The sequence below is a fragment of the Diplotaxodon limnothrissa genome, linkage group LG5 (genome assembly GCF_057381915.1).
Source record: "Diplotaxodon limnothrissa isolate DT_005_m linkage group LG5, D_limnothrissa_male_GT1.1, whole genome shotgun sequence".
Lineage (NCBI taxonomy): Eukaryota > Metazoa > Chordata > Actinopteri > Cichliformes > Cichlidae > Diplotaxodon > Diplotaxodon limnothrissa.
In genome coordinates, this window is record NC_140600.1 from 23,099,513 (window position 1) to 23,115,632 (window position 16,120).

Sequence of the window (16,120 nt, forward strand, 5' to 3'; positions counted from 1 at the left end):
ACTTCCCAACTTTCGTTTTTATTATTGGGCTGCTAACATACGATGTTTGGTGTTTTGGTATTTTTACCATAATCGGAGTGGTTGTCCTGACTGGGTCACTATGGAATTGCATAGTGACAACAGTATATCCTTACCAGCTGCACTTTGTTCTCCACTCCCATCCTCTTCATTCAACTTCATTCCCAACCCTGTAGTGGTGCACTCATTAAAAATATGGGGCCAGTTTAGGAAATATTTTAAACTTTGTGACTTCTCCCTCCTCAGCCCCATTGCATCTAACCATTTCTTTAAACCTTCTACCCAGGACAGTGGGTTTGCGGAATGGCACAGAAGTGGAATAACTTGCTTTAAGGACCTATTCATAGCCAACAAACTAGCATCATTTGAACAACTTGCTAATAAATATATTCTTCCACCATCACACTTTTTCAGATACTTGCAAGTCAGGCACTTTATTTGTTCCCAGATTTCAGGCTCAAGCCCTCCACCAGAGCCTACACTACTAGAAACTATTCTACAACTCAATCCAACCAATAGAGGGCTGATTTCCTTGCTTTACAATAAAATGTTAAATTTGACACATACCTCTTCATCCAAGCTCAAGACACTGTGGGAAGAGGACTTAAACATGACAATCTCTGATGAAACATGGGCCTCTATACTCAAACATGTCAACACTACATCACTATGTGCCCGCCATTGTTTAATCCAGTTCAAAGTGGTGCATAGAGCCCATTTCTCAAAATCCAGATTATCCCGTATCTACCCTGAAATCACTCCATACTGTGACAGATGCAAAACTGCTGAAGCCTCACTGGTCCACATGTACTGGTCTTGTCCCAATCTCACTCAGTTCTGGTCAGAGGTTTTTCGTACCCTGTCCGGAATTCTCAGTGTGACGCTGGCCCCCGGCCCCCTTCTTGCTCTGTTTGGCATCAGTGGGAATGAGGTGCTTCTACCGGCCTCTAAAAAACAGGCATTATCATTCTGTTCCCTGTTGGCCAGAAGGGCAATCCTACTGAGGTGGCGGGACGCTGCCCCTCCCACTCACAAACAGTGGTTATATGACCTCATGGCCTGTCTAAAACTGGAAAAGATAAGACACTCACTTCAGAACTCCACTGGGAAATTTCAAGACATGTGGGGACCCTTTCTTGATGCTTTTCAAAATCTATAAGAATTTTTCAGCGAACTCTTAAGTCAGGTGTGGAAATACAGTGTGCGGGTGCAGGCAGTGACCTGGGTGGGAATGAATGGGATTGTTTTGCAGGGATTATGTTACTTTGGGATATATTATACATTTGTTTATTTTATTTTTTTTTCTCTTTCTTTCCCTTTTTCCTTTTTTTTTTTTCTTTCTTTTATTTCACAGCCGAAGATACATTTTTGGACTCATTTCACAGCTTAAATGTACTACTTAACCTCAATGTACAGATCATCTGTAATCCTTCTCTTTTCTTTCTGTCTATATGTATAATATATATGTTGATGCTTATGTGTACAAAAGGAAACCTCTTAATAAAAAAAAAAGACGTTGTTTAACATTGCTGCATGCACCGTGCTGTCTCCTGAATCAAAGGGAACCAAAACTGAAAAAATGTTTAACAGAAATGATGGAGTTGCAATGATGGAGCTGACCACAACCTCAATATCAAAATCCTTGAGCAGGCCTGTAGCTCCTGCTTTCCCCTTTTTACCAATGTGCTTAATCAACACCTTCAACTTGCAGTGAACTGCATATGTGTGATTAACCAGAAGAGAGACCTACTTTTTCCTCATCACACAGACAGCACCGGGGTTTCAGCTGTAAGCACTGGTCTCGCTCTAAATCCAGTGTGTGTGCTTCGACATGTATAGGCCAACCGCTGAACAGCTTCCACTGTAATTAGACACACACTTCCAGAAGATTAATTCATGCTATGAAATCGGACAGAGAAATGAAGGGAGAGAATAAGAATGAATCAGCCAGAGTGGAGTGACTTAACAGGTTATGGCTGTGTTTCACAACTAATATGTTTATTAAGGTGTAAGCCATTATAAAAACTATGTAGACCCTGCTTCTATGAAGTGTGTGTAAATCTTTAAGTGATTCCCTGTAGATTTTGTAAAAACTTGCCTATAATTGTTATGTAATTGCCTACAAACACGCATGAATCTTCTGAGACACATTTCTATAATAGTAATCATATGAAGTAGCTATAAAAGAGAACAACAATGATGAAAACATATGTTTCCAAACATGGGCTTTATGTCATGTAGAGCAGCTGTCTAAACAGGTTTGCCCAGACCTCCATCTCCCCAGCCAACGCCTCCGGCTCTTCCAGGGGTCACCAAGCCATTACCAAACCATCAGAGATATAATCTCTCCAGTGCATCTTGAGTCTGCCTCTTAGGCTCCACCAGCTTGGACTGAAAGCCTGAAACATCCTAGAATGCATTCTGGTCACATGTCCAAACTTCATCAATTGGCCACTTTCCAGGCGTATGTGCAACAGCTCTACCAGAGAGCCTGTCCTCATGCTACCTGTAAAGTGTGCAATCCAAAATGTTATATTTTATGTTATACAGATTTAAATATTCTTTTATTTTATCTCCTATATTATCTCATATTATCTCCTTAAAGTTCGTAGTCAGTAACATTTACTGTATATGATGGTCTACTTGGGCTACTTTATTAGTAATGCTTGTTTAGTTTTGTCATATCTGGCTCTTTAGCAGCTATATGCAAAACTATGTTCGCCAGCCAGCTGCCAACTTTGTTTGTAGGGTTGTGCTGGTAATGACGCTCCAGTGTTATTGGAGCTGTTTTTTGATGTAAAACACTGATGCTTAAAATAGCATAGAGTTGGCCGGCAATTTTCTGTAAGTTCACCAATATGCAAAGGTAGTTTCTGACTAGATAAGTCAACCCAGGCTTTCTCAATCTGATATGTATAAACTTTCACATAGAAGGAGTCGGGTAAAAAAAAATACCACCTGCAAACAGTGACCAGTCCAACAGTAGCAGCTAATTTTAGCAGCGATAATGTGAAGAGGTTAAACACATAATACAGGTTAGAAACAGCACAGCTGCTGCAGCTAAAGCAACAGTGTGAGTCTAATTGGACAACCACTTAACACCTTATCCCTATACTACTAAAAAAAACAACTCTATGAACATGTGTGTGTTTTGGTTTGTCAGTAATACAGGAAAACTCTAGTCCAAATAAAAAAACCTGACAAACAAATGCAGCATATAGACTTATCAGTATTCCTGCCCCGTCATTAAGACACAGATGATCTGACTACAATTAGACCTGCATATTCTGTTAGACAACTGTGTTTTTTAAATGTATTTCTAATCTCCTGCAGTTTTCAGCTTTTCTTTTATCTGAAGTCTTGTTGGTGTTAAGAAGTCCAAGGAAAAAAAATAGTACAAAGTGTTTGTTAAGTTTAACAACCAGGAATAAAAATGCTTTAAAATTGCTTGCAGAAAAAACAAAGGGTTTTTCAGTAGGTGGTAGTACCTGGTCCCAGGTACTTTTTAAGTACCTATTTGGCTGGGGCTGGCCAGACTGCGTACCACCAATTGGCCAGTCACTGACATCTCTCGGTGACTCATGAGCAACTCCTTCAAAAAAATCAAAACCATAATTTTTGAAAAGCAGCAATGAGGGAAATAGCTACACGAAAACCATCAAAGTGGTCCCAGAGCCTAACAAAAAGCCACAGATCGAGCAGCAGGTATACTATTACCTGTTGTGTTGGGTTGTGTTTGTGTCACATACAAATGACATCATGAAATATGACCCCATGCACATGGACGAGGTTCTCAATTGCAATGGAAAATGACTGAAACCAGTAGAGTAGATCTCACAAAGTTGATTCTGTTAATCTGGACGCAGTGTTTTCAGTGGGAGAAATGTTTCATCACTCATCTACGTGACTTCTTCAGTCTCAGCTGACTGCAGGTTTCCCTAACATTATAAACAGTACATTTGCACAATGACTGACACTAGCACCACTGACTAACAATGGTCTCTGAGGTCAAAGACCATTGATCAATGCCAACTGATAAATAACCATGAGTGCCATTCACAGAGAGTTGGGAATGGCTGCAATCATAGCATTGTAAGATGGTGAAAGATGTACCCTTAGGTCTCCTTGACTCCCCGCTTAAATCACCGTTCCTCCTTGTCCAGGGAGGAATTGATCAGTTGACTACTGATCAATTGTAATTGATCAATGGCCTTTGATCAGTGGTTGTTGATCAATGGTCATGCCAATTTCATAATAATGATCAAGAAACTAACATCAGAGCTCATTGTTTGCCAGTGGTGCTACTTTCAGTTTCTCCCCCTGAAAACGCTACGTCCAGATGAACAGAATCAACTATTTGGGGATTTCCTTACCTGGATGACTGAGCATGCATCAAGACAATTAAAGTGGAGTCACGTTGAGTAGGTACTAGTGGAAAAGAGGCTTACGGTCTGAGGGATCTTCCAGGAATAGTGACACTCTTTTCCAGAGAACTAATTGGTGAGCAGGTGTTTCCTTTGTGCATAAGATCTCTTTTGTTCAACTTAGTCTGCTCTGGAGCAGAAACTTTCCAGTACTAGTTACTCCTAAAAGACTCAGGGTTACATCTGAAATCACCTTGGAGCGCTCTCTTTTATGCTTTTGGTTTTGCAAACAGTGACACACAAAGCTGATCAAAATTAGTTTAAAATTGAATGCTGTGTACAAATGAAAAAAACAACAGATGAACAGCTTGCTGGCACAAATAAAACTATTATATCTATTTATGTTTAATTACCTTGCTTTTCCAGAGTATTGTTTTTCTCCCTGAACACTGATGTTTTTCTCCCTTACATAAATAATGTTTGGGGGGCATTCAACCTAGATAAGACAACATTTGTGGATTCCCTAAAAGCCAAGGTAATTGTGATTCGTTTCCACAGTGGTTTGAACAAATTAATTGGAAAAGGGTTCAGTATGTAAGTCCTCATTGATGACTAAGATTAAATTATTTGAAAACCACAAATATACAGCTGACCAATCACGGGTGGTTTGGTCCAGCCCTGAAGAAAAGAAGCAGGATAATAATCAGAACAAACCCAGAGCAAACAAGTGCATCAATAGACATGACTCAACCCTCTTTGGAGCCTGTCCCTCTTAGACCACTGTGTGTTTTATTATTATTATTACACTGTATCTCTTTACAGGGCTTCAACAAAAAATACTCAAGGTTAAAAACAACCAAACAAGACCATCATAGATTTCAATATTAGTGCTGTTTTTCCAGTGCAGAAAAGTAAGGTACGGTCTCTACATAGAAACTGAAAGTGAACAACATTTAGAGTAAATGAAAGTGATTCATAGTATTAAAGCTGTACAGAGGCTTAACATTCATCCCAGAGCATGAAACATGAATTTATTTTCAGTTATCCAGCCTTTTGGAGCACGACCTAAGTCGTCCTCATACTTAGCCATTTTCTGTGTAAAGCATGATCATGACAGATGAAATAACCTTTAGGATTGAGAAAAGCAGGTGGTGAGTTGAACTCAGCCCCACTCAGCTTTCTGGCCAGTGTAGTACTATTGACAGCCATGATGGAGTGGTAGCTCTGAATGTTCAATACTCTGACCAATAGTCAGCTACAAACAAGTGTGCGATGAGCATTATGGGGACTGGGTGTCAGGATCTATTAGAAGAAAGTCAATCTGCTGATATTTAAACAAATAAACAAACAAAAAACCGTGGGAAGCTCTGTGAAATGTAAGTAAAAACTGAATGCAAATCTCATGAAACAATATTTTATTCACAGCAAAACATAGAAAACACATCAAATGTTTAGAGAAATATTTTCCCATTCTCGTCTGCTCAACAGCCCTGGGTCTTCTTTGTAGTAGTTTTCACTTCAAGATGCCTCAAATGTTTTCAGCTGCTGAAAGATCTGAACTGCTGTTCACCATCTGGACATTTGTCTTCAAAGGCCATGCTGTTTGACAGATGCAGTATGTGGTTCAGTGTTGTTTTGCTGAAAGGTCCTCCCTGAAAAAGACTTATAGATGAGATCATACATTGCTCTAAATCCTGTATATGCCATTCAGCATTGATGGTGCCTTTCCAAATGTGCAAGCTGTCAATTCCATAGGCATCAGTGCATCCACAAACCATCAGAGATGCAGACTTTTAACGTGAGCATTAGATCGTCCCTCTTCTCTTTAGTCACATTTGCCAAAATAATTTGACATTTCAATTAGCCTGACCACAGAACAGGTTTCCACTGTTCCTCAGTGAATTTTAATAAATATGCTTTGTTGTAGTGAAGACATCGGTGTTCCTCTTCTTTGCGTGATAGAGCTTTAACACAGTGAACTGTGTTCGCAGACAATAATTTAACAAAGTGTTCCTGAGCCCATGCAGTGATTTCCATTACAAAATCACGCCTGTTTTTAATGCAGTGCTGCCTGAGGACTCAAAGATCACAGGCATCCAATACTCATTTTCAATTATTTCTCTGGCTCACACAATTTTCTCCAGATTCTCAAAAACATCTAATGATATTTAGTATTGCAGATTATTAGATATCCAAAGTCTTCACAATTTTACATTTGGGAACATTCAGCACAAAATCCATAACACATATCCAAATGTTACGACCCACAAAAGTTAACACTGATGCAGAATAGATACAATAAATGCATCACGCAATATCAGCTGTTCACTTGGATCAGCTGTTCACTGCAAAATAAACATGTTTTTTATTGTGATCAATGTCTGTGAAGGTTCTCAGTCATCCAGGTCATCGTAGTCTAAGGAACTTGTAAAGAAAAGCATCTGGACTTCTTTAAGTAGCTTGAAGACGTTTCATCTCTCATCCGAGAAGCTTCTTCAGTTTTAGGGTCAAATGGTGGAGAGTCCCAGATTTAAGCTCTGTGGGAATAACCCACTAAGAGGGACAAAGGACTCCCTAATGATCCTCTACCTAATCACAACAGAGGAACCGCCTCTGAGTGTGTTGCTGGGTCTGAAGTATACTGGGATGTCGTGTTTGAGAAAACGCTCCTGAGTTACACCGGCCACATAGGGGATGACGACGAAGAAGCTTCTAGGATGAGAAGTGAAACGTCTTCAAGCCACTTAAAGAAGTCCAGACGCTTTTCTTGCCAAGCTCCTTAGACTATTATCTTCAGGTAAAGAGCTGTGCCAGACATGCAACACAACATCTTATTTTGTTATCTGTTTTCAGTTGCACACATGATATTTGCTGTTTGCTCAATTACCTCTGGCACCTCTCATTTTTCTTTATATTACAGTACTTTGCAAAAGTCTTGTGCCAACCATTTCTTTACATTTTGCTAGAAAAATGGGAAATTGGTAGAAATACAGTATATGAGGCAAAAATATAGCTTGTACACTTTCAATACAGAAATTTGGTATGCCCACTTTCATTCTTCAACACAGCCTGAACTCTCTTAGGCAAGCTGTCTGGAAAGTAGTCTTCAGGAACATTTTTCCAGGCTTCTTGAAGGACATTCAAAGCTCTTCTTTGGGTGCCGTTTCTTTCATTCTCTATCAAGATGATCCCACACTGCTTTAATAATACTGAGGTCTGGGCTCTGGGGAGGCTGATCCATCTTTTTTTTTTTTATCCTTGTATGCTTTTACTGCACTGGCAGTGACTTTGGGATCAATGAAGCCACTGCCAACAGAACATTTTACAGATGGTATTGCATAGTGGATTAAAATCTTACTGCACATTTCTGCATTCATAATTCGGACAAAATCCCCAGCACCACTGGCTGAAATGCAGCACCAAATCGTGCCAGTGCCTCCACCGTGATTTCAGACGGCAGTAGTCTCTCCCTGTTGTACCTCTTGACCTGTTGCCACTGATTTTCAGTCCACTTCTAGTTTAATTTGGCATACCCGAGCCTTTCTCATTGTTTCCCTCCCTTAACAATGGCTTCTTGAAAGTCATCCTCTCACTGAGACCATTTATTACTATTTTATATTCTTTTTCTGACGAGACTTTTGGCAAACAGTAGATGGATCAGCTGGAAGTAAAGATGTATCTCTTATTTCCCGCGTCAGGTCTTTAGTCAAGGAGCTGGATGGGGGTTTTTTTTCCCACCTTACTCTACAGGAAGGGTTTATTATTTATACAGATCTCTCAAAACAGTACACAGAAGGCTTGGTCTGTGTTGGGAAGGGAAAAGGTGGCTTTTAGCTGGAGTTAAAAAACTGCTGTGATCAAGTGTACTTTTTTCATATTAATTCTTTTACATGTTTGACTGATCAAACTTGTGTTCTGCCATCTTGCTTTTGCATTCACTTTCACTCTCTCTGGTCTCTCTATAAATACAGGAGGGGCCGACAGTTTTGAAAGAGACGACTCACATGAATGCGTTACTGAACCAGCCACCAAAACATAAAACAGAGAACAGTGCTTGTTTGTGAAGCTAGTATCTTCCCACTGAGACAGAAAACAGGTCAGTTTGAGACTGACTGTCCATGAGATGCATATTGTATAACAGGCTACCCAACAACACTGTGTCCTAAAATACCCAGTGCTGAGCTGTAAGGTGTCCAAGTGTGTGCATGTGTAGGTGTAGGTGTGTTGCGAAAACGCAAGCGTGTGTGCGTGCGATAAATATGTGTGTGCTGAGTGGATAAAGAATGAGTGAGTCACCAGAATATGATTAATACAGTTTCTTTGCTTCACATTTATTGCCTCTGATTTAACCAACGAACTGCTTCAACTGTTTCAATTCACTGATTGATGAATCGATTGAGCTGTGCCACCTATGATTATAAGGAGGCGCTTCTTTTGATACAGGTGCTCCAAATAGGAAAGATTAAATCCTGATTAAACGATCTACTGAATCACATCTGTCGCCAAGATAATCAGTAGCTTTCAGCGATGAAGTAGCTGGTTGCTGAGACTGGCATTTCAGCTCAGCCACAGGTTAAAGTATGTGAACACTCATAATCTAATAAACCGGGGTGCTGAGCTCAGCTAGAGTTGAATAGTGCTGGTGTTTTATATGCTATTTTTGTTTTGATTTAATCTGTCAGTTTGGACTACAAACAGACGCTACATATTCCTAAACTAAAATGAAGCAAAAATCAGTGATAATCTAAAATGGGATGTGGTCATTTATTTTTGCACTGATGACAGATCACAAATATCGGTTCCAAGACTTGCACTTCCTTAGGTGGGTCGTTGGTTTATTTTTACAATATAACTATGGTTCTAAAGACAGCAAACAGAGGAAGGATCTCCACCTCTGTTTATGCTCAACTAGCAGGGCTAGAGGCAGAAGTTATAAGCAGAGAAAGATGGTGGGTGACATTACTATCCGGTTGTTCAGTGATGACGCGACGAATCCTACTTCCGGGTCTAAAGTAGTCTGCGTTTAATATGGCTTTTGTGTTGTTAACATGTTTAATGTTTTGTATTTTCTTCTATTTGATCTCAAAAAGCTCCTAAAACAGTCAGTGATCCCTGTTGACCTCCCTCGGCTTTTATTACCACTAATCATTTATTTAAGCTCAGTTTTTAAAACCTTAGGATGTAACTACAGCCCAGCCTATGCAGCAGTATATGAATGACTAACCTCGTATTGTGGATGGATTATCTCAGTTGTTCTCCTGGCTGAAGTTTGGTCCTTTTACAGCATCCTGCCATGCGATTACATTTGTTTCTGACCACCGAGAACACTCACGTTAACTTTTATCGAGTGGAAAAAAAGTTAGCTTGTTTATATTATGCTAACATAGCTGTGTCGCTAGCGGTCACGTAGCACATCATTATACCAGCTAGCCCAACTTCAGTAACCCTACAAGCGTCACTGCTGTTTAGTTTTCTGTCTTCATTTATGCTGGAAGTGATAACAGAGCTGTACGTTTTAATTTGTTTCCAAAACCCTGCAGTCAGGACATGCTATATTGTATTTAGATAGAAGCTAGCGAGCTAACTCCCTGCTAACTTCTAACTCCGTTAAATGTCATAAATTCCGTTTTCATGGATGCCTGGATGTTAAACTCAATTGTTACACCTGGTAGAGCAGAACGCTGATCATTTTATTAAAGATGAAAGACTTTAGACAGTTTTTCAACTCTCAGTAATGCCACAGTGATCGTTTGATATATGGACCTGCAGCGGAGTTTAGACCCAGACACGGCTAGTGACGTCAGTATGAACAACCGGATAGTGATCCCAGTCTAGCTCCATTACATTCAATAGTGACTTGTGTTTGTGCTTCTGAGTCACTTTGTCTTTCATTCAGGTTTAAGTTAGTTTAAGGATCAATGTGTGGTTTTCACATTCAGGTATGTTTACTGCGATTTTTTTTTAACATATTTAATATAGTTTTTTATGCTTTGCATTAAAATTTCATTCCTCATACACTTGCTGTATACTGAATGAAGGAAAAAGTCTGCCTTTACCCTCTAACCTTAATTACTGCATAACCATGACAAAGACACTCTAACCTGAAGTGCTTTTTTAAACCAGGTGTTGTCAATGTTTTGATGACTGAGTGACAATTTAGGAAGCTAGTATCCAGGTGAGAGTGGGGAAAGAAAAAGCAAACATTTACTTTTTGAACGTTAAGCTTCCAGAGAAGCACAATTGAACCTTTAGAGTGGCGGTCACATTCCTAACCTGGCAGCGAGGTGTCACATTGTGCTTTTTAACACCATAGTAATAAGCTGGCTGTAGTGGCCCATCTTTCCCATCATGCCTGAAATGGACTGAGTGGACTGTACTCCACTGTAATCTGTTTCAGGTTTCTGTTAAGTTAAAGTTACTTTTAATTAAAGGACGTTGAGCCAGTTTTTTTCCACCCATCTTAGCATTGCACATATCCTTAAGATACTTGAATTACTGCCTGTGTAACAGCGTTGCAACGATTCAAAAATCTTAGAAACGAATATAATAATTTTCAAATTTTATAGATTCAGTGAACGAACAATTAGGTGAAGTTATTACAATTAACATCTGTAGCAGCAGCGCTTTACTGTGTGTGTATTTTAAAAATGGTATACATACAAATGCAGTTATTTTCATTCTCACAGTATTTTCCTGTATACTTACAGTTATGTGATAGTAGAGAGCCGAGCCAAAGTGAGTCACGGGACTAACCAAGGACAGATATTCGTAATTCATGTAGAGTACATTGGTATGTTTACATATACAGATAAATGACAAATATTCAAAGGTTAAGCTTCTCAAATGTGATGAATTGCAATTTGTATCATAAAAGATAAGTAAATTCAGTAAAATACTGTCACCTGTGTAAATCTATGAATGCCACTGCTTTTATTTTCACTGATAAAATAATTAAGCTAAAAACAAACTGGTTAATAATAATGTAATAGCACAGATATAAGCTCAATGAAGTCTTATCTCTGTGGCTGTCCAAATAGAGCCAGAAGTAGCCGAATTTACCTGAAATAGGAAGATAAAGCACTCCTTGTAGGGAGAGCTCAGATAACCTTTAAGCTGGCAAAAATAAATTGGTGTTGAGTCTCAACTGAGTTTCCAATAATGAGATACCCCGTTTGATACCCTGACATTGCCAAGAAGCTACGATATAAGGCTCAATGAGCATGTATCCAGTGCTGAAAGTTGATATATTGTGCAGCGATGCAGTGCGTGCTTTGGTAGTTAGAGAATAGAGCCAGTGACCAGAAACAGAAATACTGCCTTCAGTTTACTAATATTGATTTTCTGGCTGCTGTGCTTTGAATTAGTTTGAGATCAAAAGCACTTAAGACAGCTATATTGGCAGGGATAGTAACATGTCTTTTCTAGGTCACATAAATGTGGTGGTTCAAAAAGAAGACGACTCAAAGTCCACGACTTTATTAACAGTATTGAAGTAAACAGAGGGTGAAGGTTTCAGAAACCAGAGAGCAATTAAACTACCAAAGGCAAAGATCCAGAAAAAATGAAAAACCAAACAAGAAAACATAATAGGAAAAATTAGATAAGGAATGGTCAGGAGTTTATATATTCAAGGGAACAACTGGATGACTGAATTCAAGTGATGCATAAAAGAGAGCAAATAAACATAGAAGAGAAATTTCAAAATACAACAGGAAATGACTTAAAGAACCCACTAAATATCCAGAACTGATCACAGGTATATTTCTAAGAATATAGTTTAAAAAACTGATATTTGGATAGTGATCATGTGTTCCCTTAATGTTCAAAAACATGAACATTAAGGGAAATAATAAATATAATGTGATTTATTATCAGATTACATAAGGATAATGCAGAATGAGAGCTTTCTTTTCCACATCTCCTCACTGTTTATCTTGACTTTGTTCTGTTTGATTTCCATGAAGGTTTTCATTGTTGCAGGATTTTATGGCATAGATAGTACACTTACTGGCATTTGCATCTCTCTGATGCCCTGGCCGACTGATTAATGCAGACTGATGTCTGTTGATTCCATTTGCCAGAAGCAAATGGATGCACAAAGTCAAAAATTTATGTCCAAAGTCAAAGAAACAATATGAGTGATGGGCAAAGAACATAAATTTAAACAAAATTAAAGGGTAATATATGCTACTCTACATTTAAAAATATGTGTTTTTCATTACATTATTGGCAAAAATATAGAATGCAAGGCTCCTAGGAAGCAATCACAAGCTACATGCTAACTTTCTAATATAGACAGACAGACAGACAGACAGACAGACAGACAGACAGATAGATAGATAGATAGATAGATAGATAGATAGATAATGACCTCCCTCTATCTCACTTCCCTTCTCCTGTCATCCCAGTGCTATTTCATGCTCTAATTCCTTGTGACATGTGGTCTTCATTCAAATCTGTGCAGTTTCATTCATCACTCCCCGTTAACCAATAGGAAAGCTCGATGTTAGCAATGTCTGCCCACCTCTCTCCTCTGTCTCTCCCAGAGCAAATGCATACACTCTGCTGCCGTCGACTCCTTTCTCATTCGTGTATTTTGCCTTTCATTTTCATACACTGGTCTGTGCCCTTCAACCACAGTGAATGAAGACAGCGCTGCAGAGCGAACATGGTGTCAGGAGCTGTATGAGGAGAAAGATGAATAGACGGAGAGAGCAACAAGGACAGTATGTACAGAGAATAATTGGCCGTGCTGCAGGGCAGGCGAAAAGGAAGCTCAAAAACTATATCTGCATTAAAACAGGGTTTGACGGACATTTAGGACACACACACTGATGCACATAGCAAAGCTGAAAGAACCACTTAGTGAGTCGTTGTCAATGGCAGTTTGAAAGGGACAGACTTTAGTGTAATGTACCGGCGATGTTCTCTGGTGGAGGACGGAGTTTTGTGGCAAACTAACACATATCTTTTTTAATGTGAAAGAGGACTTTCATAACAGTGTGCAGTGTTTTGGAAACTGAGGCTTCACATAAATGCACACCACAACTTCATCACATTTCTCTTACTGAGCGGCTCCACTTGAGCAATCAGTTGTCTCATTGTGCTGCTTAAGATATCCTTTCTATAGAAACTGAAAATACTGAGAAATACAGGATATTAGTATTTTTTTTGTTTTGAGCCACGCTTCATGTCTTTGTATTTCACTTTCACAAAACCAGACTGTCTTGTAATAATTTAAAGTGGTTATGGGTAATATTTCTCCGGCCTTTGTGAAGTTCTTTCAACTGGCTGCTTTTTCAACTTTTTTCAGTCCAGCATGCCACGTCTGCCATATTCAACCTAATCACAGGAGTGTCATGTCATTAAAATGCTGCAGTACAGAAAAAGTGACAGATTTACTATCACACGCTCAACTGTACAAGCTCTTTTCCAAACAGTCAGGGCAAAAACTGAGATCATAGAAAAGCCAGTTTTTGAGTGAGGAAAAATGTAATAATTATTAGAAAAACATTATATAAATATATATATTTGCTATGAACAACATCAAATATAGTTATAGTCAATTATAGTTAGGCATGGTCAAAATTCTTATGTAATACATCTAATTTTGAATTTCAGAGTACATTTTCTGAGATACTTACAGGATATTACGCCACATTGTACAATATTGTGCAAAAGTCATGAACCACCCCTCATTTCTTTGTAGTTTGCTTCAAGGATTCTGAGTTTCTTGTCATTTTTAAAAGTGATTTTTTGAAAATCTTTCAGAGTTTTTATTTGCACACCGGCTGCTTTTTCACTCGTTTTTATTTAACTTCTCGCACCTGATCATTTTCAGAAGAAGGGACTCATATTTATGTGCTGCAAATTCTCATTTCAAACCAAAATAAAGCACACATTACATTTTCACAACCAGCAGGTTTTTGTCTGTTTATTATATTCATTTGCACAGATGTATGTGAAAACTAATGGATCATGCACTCTATTATCCTACATATAATACCTCCAAAATCCAGAGATATAATGAGCCGCCTCTTTCATGTGTTGAGCTGAAGTGAGCCCTTGGAGGATTAACTTTGTGCTGCTTGGATAAATGATTTCCTCTTACAGATGAAAAGGAAATGAAAGTGGGTGGGGAGGGGAAAAAAAGACAGAACGGAAGAGTAAGAGCAGTTCAGAGGCAAAACGGAGAAAGAGTAAAGGGGTGAAAGCAAGATTAAATAAAAAGAACAGGACAGTGGACGAGAAGGAGGGGAAGGACATTCAGCAAAAATGAATGCAAGTAAAGAAGGAAGGATGTTATATTTAAAAAGCAAAATACAGTCAATCAGCGATCAGATTTTATTCATGCAGCAACATCACTGTGTGGAAATATCACAGTGTTGTGGGAAGTTTGCCGAATCTCTTGACAGATTTTCAAGTACCTGCTTTTCTTCTCTACCCCTCCAGGTTTAACATTTGTAGTTTCTAGTGAAGTTACTGAGAAAAATCGATTATACATTCATCGAATGCTATAACACAAATATCTGAAAATATGACTTTTCCAAATATTTAAATGAAGACAGGATTTGCTTGTATTGCAGGCTTTTTTTAATGATTTGCACATTGATATTAGCACATAGCTTAAATTTGCCCTATTCCCATAAAACCTCAGTCATGCAGGCCTAGAGACCAGTTATTGACCCTTTATGAGAAATTAGAAATATATTACATATAATCATTGTACTACAAGTACTCTACCCAGATCATGCTAAATGCTAAACTTTCTGTTATGACAACATATTTCTCATAACAGCATTTTAAATCAAGATATCCCATATAAATGGATCATGACTTGATTGGAAGAAGCAAAAGTAATAGATTTTCATCTGATTTTTTCAATATCAGGAAACCAATATAGCACCATGTGTAATAAACATAAACAATTATAGTAGTGCATATGTGGAGATTTTTTGCTCATAAGGGGAAAACACTTCCAATTAGACCCTCAGATAAGATCTAATGTCTCTGATTGGGTTAGACGGCAAGCAAGAGCTTCATATCCTGTAACTGTAACCAAATTGGTGTGACTGTTTTGTGGTTGTTGCTGTTGTCTGCGTATTTGTAGGTGTCTTTATAAAGAAGACACATATTTTTCAGCAGTTAAACAAATATATACATAGAAAAATTCCAGTATGAACCGCACAGTTCTCATTCCAAGCTGATAAAATAATGCTGACTGTCAAAGCTGCTTTATGTCTCAGTTTCATACAAGGTGTCCTTTATGGCTTTACTGAGATGAAGCCGTCTCTCTGAACACCTCGTTTTTTAACTAAGATTATTGTGGTATAATTTACCCAAGCGTTAATAAATGAGTGGTTATTAGTGCCTAGTGCCAGGTGAAAGAAAAAGCAAAATGCCAGTGAAAAAGCAGCTGAACAGTAGGCTGGAAAAAAGCTAAACCAAGTGCAAAACAAATGGCTAAAAGGGAGACAAATCATGGCTGCTGCCATCCCTACAGCCTCTTTAAGCAAACTTTTTAGCTCCCTATAATCAGGCTAAAATCTCTCAGCTGCCAAAATTACTGTAACCAGTGTGTCAAGACACCTTGCTGTACATAACAGTGAGACACAGGAAGCATCTGTGCTTTTCAGTTCTAAGTAAGAGTAGAAACATGCTAGTACCAGTCCATTTAATTTGTGCCATGTAAGTAGCCCTGGTTTTACTTACATGGCACAAAGCTGGGCAGCCAACTG